The 5,080-nt window shown below is 42.2% G+C and overlaps 1 pseudogene; it reads right to left on the bottom strand.

The window, feature by feature from the left end:
* Positions 1-1,215: 1,215 nt before the first annotated feature.
* LOC125290065 lies at positions 1,216-3,555 on the bottom strand (annotated as a pseudogene).
* Between the last annotated feature and the right edge of the window lie 1,525 nt (positions 3,556-5,080).

The raw sequence follows: 5,080 nt of genomic DNA, 5'->3' as shown, positions 1-5,080 counted from the left end.
CAGACACATGACTGTCATGACTTTACATCCAATATGGCCACCCAGGGTTTGACACCAGTCACATGACTGTCACATGACTCACAAAACAATAACAAAACAAACAACACGTGGTGACAACCACATGGCTAATTTGCATAAAAGGAGGCGTGGTTATCACGTGATTTATGACGTTTCGGGGGCGGGAGCTTATTTTGACAGATAGTTCATGATAATTACTACTTCTCTACTTGACATAATGAATTTCACAAAAGTTTTCCACAGCGATTTTTTAAGTTGATGAAGCACTGAGAGTTTTTCTCACATATGCTCTCTCTGTCGATATCTCCAGATATACATACCAGCCCATTGTCTTGGTTTATCTGCAAAGATTCTCCTTTGAGCCTGACACAATACTTTAAACCTTCTTTCTGTGTGTGTTTACATCAAATCCCAAATCCTTTGCTATGTTTCCCACGAAAGTGCCCTTTTAGACTCCTCGGAACCGAGTAGCGAATCTGCCCCGATGCTCCATGACAAAGGTACATAGAAACAACACAAAGCAGCAGCTTTCCACTCTCCCGAATGTCGGTCTGTTCGTCCGATCACCATGATGCCGATTCTTTCTTAACCCACATCACCAGGTCCGAAATCCAATTGAAACAAGCTGACCAAACTAATTACATTCACTACGATAAACACACACGTGGGGTATCTCAAAAAGACTATCTGCCGTCTCCTGTGACACTTGGTGTAATGGACGTCACATTAAAACTGATTTCTGAGCACGCGCAAGAGATAGGAGGAGTTTAGATATGTCCATGTGAAACCATTGCATATACCTGTTGTATTGCAGCGACCCCAGATGATACAATAATACAAACGCAGAGAAACGCAGTGGAAAATAGATGTGTAGATTGCAAGTCAATGGCACATAAGCAAGCATCACACAACTTTCCGCAGTGACACCACGCAATTGTTCTGTGCATGGCAATTTAAAGTATAATGCTCGTCTGCTAAATGCATATATAATACACAGGAGAGAAAAAGATTCACACAACTCCAACACTCAGTTTAACACCCTCTGAATGTTGCTGCTCTCAACGCATCTTGCGCTATGGACAGCAACATACCCAGACATCAGATGTACCAGATGCATCAATTCAGCAGGATCAGCTTTTCAACGATTTTAGCGTTTTAGCGTTACATGGCGATATAATTATTTTGAGCTCTTACCTCTCAAGATGCTCTACTCCTTCGATCAGGTACAACCAGAGTATTTCCATTGCTGCCAGGAACTATAGTCGAACCAATACTCATTCTGGGCCCAACCAGCATATATCTTTTATCACCAGATCTGTACTGGATGCTGTGGCACAGAGTTCCATCATAGTTCGTGTCTTGTAAATATTTTGAGGAATAGTCTGATGGTTTTGAGCACTGCATCTGGTCAGCATGATGATACTGATTATGAAAAGCCCGAAACTGAACCTAGAGTGATGATCAAGTAAAATGTTACGTTGTTTCTTCGTCTTTAACAACACTGTGTTCAAGTATTGGACGCTGCAAAAGCTTCTTTCGGTTCCACGACTTTAATTACCACTGTTGCAGTAGCAGAAAGAGAAACATTTCCGTTGTCTTTTACAATGATAACTAATTTGTGCTCGGCATCATCTGTTTCGGTGAATACACGGAGAGTCCTTATCTGTCCTGTATAACGATCCAAACCGAATAAAGTGTGATCCGTAACTTCACGAAGAGAAAATAATAACCAGCCATTATATCCCGTATCAGCGTCATATGCCCTCACTTTGGTAACTAAATGTCCTGCGTTCACATTACGCGGAATCTCCTCCAAACCCTCAGCAGATCCGTTTGAACTGACCGGGGACAAGATAACTGGAGGATTGTCGTTCTGATCCAGAATATACACATTTACAGTGGCGTTGCTACTGAGTGGCGGGTTTCCAGAGTCCGTGGCCCCTACATGGAATTGGAAAAGTTTTCATTGTTTCATAGTCGAAACTTTTGAGTGCATGTATGTGACCGTTATCAGGGTTGATATTGAGGAAAGCTGACATGTCATGTTGTAAACCGTCGCTTCTAACTAGGATTGTGATACGATTTCCGCATTTTCGTTCAAATCTTTATCAAATGCGCTTACTGAAAATATAGACGCACCTGCTGCATTGTTTTCGACTAAATACAATTCAAAGGGATTTTGGGAGAATTCTGGACTGTTATCATTTACATCTGATATGCCAAAGCTTAATGTTTTAAATGCAGACAGAGGTGGCTGACCAAAGTCCGTGGCTGTTATTGTGATGTCGTAAAGATGTTTCCTCTCTGTCCAAACGCGCCTTTGTTGAGGGAATACATGTTTTCTTGAATGGAAGGTTTCAGTTCAAACCCACGTTTTCTGATATTTAACACTTACTTTTCCATTTAGACCAGAATCCTATCTGTCACACTGATTAAGGCAATAACTGTCCCTGGTTTGCTGTCTTCTGAACCAGGTTCAGCAAAGATGTAATTTCAATTTCTGGTGTGTTGTCGTTAGCATCCTGAATCTTTATAATGACCCTGCAGTCAGTGGACATAGGTGGCTGTCCACTATCAGATGCCTGCACATCCAACTTGTAAACTGCAGTATCTTCAAAATCTACCTCCCCTTTCACTACAATTTCCCCTGTTATTTTATCGAGTTGAAATATGTCATAAACTTCTACGTTTAAGGGTTTTCCCAAACATATTCAATCTCCCCATTTAGGCCTTCATCTAAATCAGTGGCATTAACTGTAAGGACTATTGTTCCCCGCCTTTGCAGTTTTTTCTTGTATTGCAGATCACATATGTGTCTTGACTAAAACTGGTCGGTTGTCATTCGCTGTCTAGGACAAAACTGTAATGTTCAGTTTTCCTGATCTGGGTGGACTGCCTCCGTCAGTGGCTGTCAAAATCAAATGATGCTGAGCTTTGCGCTCCCTATCGAGTGGTTTCTGAAGTACTAAGAAAGGGAGTTTGTCTTCATCGCCTTGTCCCTTAAATCAATTTCAAAATTATCATTTTGCTCAGTTTGTAACTGCGCACCATTTGCTCCTAAATCAGGATCATGCGCTGTTTGGAGTTGGAAGCGAGCACCAGGTAGTGTTGCTTCTGCAATTTCAATCCGTTTCTCTTTATCAGTGAAAGTGGGAGCATGGTCGTTTATATCAGTTACTTCTATCCCAACATAATGTATCTCTAAAGGGTTTTCGACGAGCTAGTTTTAAATTAATCAAACAAACTATTGTTATCACACAACTCTCTCCTGTCGATTTTCTTTTCGACATACAACACGCCATTGTTCGGATTAACCTGAAAAAGAGCGTCCTTAGATCCAGAAACGACTCGAAATCGTCGCTCGACCAGAGTACTCACTTCGAGACCGAAATCCTTAGCAATATTTCCGACAGTAGTTCCCTCCTTTGCCTCCTCTGGAACGGAATACCTTATTTGTGCGGACACGATCCAAGAAAAGCAATAACGAAAACAGCCGAATAATCCACCAGCACTCCATTCCGCGCCTGTTCTTTGCATCCCATCATGAATGTCGTAGACTACCTGGATATCAGATGCCTTCGATTAGCTCTTACACCCCAAAAATATGTGCTGAACACCCGGCGCATCGCCGTTAAATACGAGATGAAATCATTACAACACACCGCATGTCTGTCTTTAGTAAAACGGACGGTGCATTTCCCTGGTTTTGTGTGTGAGCAGCTCTACGTAATCGAGGAGGCAGAGCAAAGCGTTAAGCATTTTTCTTGTGTAACACTGACACCACTTGGCGTACTACAACAAATGCCACATCTCCGCAAAATAAGTAAGGGAAAACACAAGGGTAAACGTAATGACTCCAATATTTCCAACACGTATCCAAACATCTGACCCGGTAAAAATTCCATCTGTGATATTTAGCTTGAAGTAAACCCACCGGATGCATTTCAAATGTGGCTTAGTGAGACATGTTGTTGATGCATTGTGCTTTGTGTGTGTGTGTTTGTCGCACTTGTATCACCATTGCACGCTTGTAGTATTATTTGAACTTCTCTTACCTCTCCGGATGTTCGGCTCCTGCGATCTGGTGCGACAAGAGTATTTCCATTACTTCCAGGAACAATAGTGGAGCCAATGCTCATTCGGGGACCAACTAGCATGTAGCGCTTGTCTCCAGATCTGTACTGGATGCTGTGGCATAATGTCCCATCGTAATTCGTGTCTTGTAAGTATTTGGAGGAGTAGTCTGTAGATTTGGAACACTGCATAGCTATGAGCACTACGATACTGACGAGAAAAAGCACTGACACCGGAGCCCAAGGTGATAATCAAATAAAATGTAACATTACTCTCATCTTCATTGCTTACTGTGCTTTTGACATCGGACGCTGCAAAGAGGCTTCTTTTTGGCTCAACAACGGTGATTATTACTGTTGCTGTAGCTGAGAGTGAAACATTTCCATTGTCTTTGACCACTATGGTCAGTTTATGTTCAGCCTCGTCTGTCTCTGTAAATGACCGAAGAGTTCGTATCTGTCCCGTGTACCGGTCAAGTCAAAAAGAGTATGATCAGTAACTTTGTGAAGTGAAAATAGTAACCAGCCATTGTACCCCTACATCTGCGTCATAGGCTCTCACTTTCGTAACAAGATGCCCTGCGTTCACATTTCGTGGAAGCTCCTCAACACCTTCTGCAGAGCCATTGGCACTGACAGGAGACAGAATAACTGGTGGGTTGTCGTTTTCATCAAAAATATACACTTTTACTGTAACGTTACTGCTGAGAGGAGGACTTCCCGGAGTCTTTTGCAGAATCTGAAACTGAAAAGTTTTACTTTCTCAAAGTCAAAGCTTTTCAACGCATCGTTATCCGTTCTCAGCGTTAATATTTAGAAAGAAGCCATGTCATTCTGCGTCTCCTCGTTTCTTATAATGTGAGTATGTAATGGCAGCGTTCTCAACTAAGCCCGTCAGACGCCGTAACGGAAAATATACAAGCGCCAGGTGCATTATTTTCGTCCAAGTAAAGCCTTCCATGATCGTGGACCGCTATCATTAACATCTG

The sequence above is a fragment of the Alosa alosa genome, unplaced genomic scaffold (genome assembly GCF_017589495.1).
Source record: "Alosa alosa isolate M-15738 ecotype Scorff River unplaced genomic scaffold, AALO_Geno_1.1 AALO_1.0_unplaced_1041, whole genome shotgun sequence".
Classification (NCBI taxonomy): Eukaryota; Metazoa; Chordata; class Actinopteri; order Clupeiformes; family Clupeidae; genus Alosa; species Alosa alosa.
This window is presented reverse-complemented; position numbering and strand designations above follow the sequence as displayed.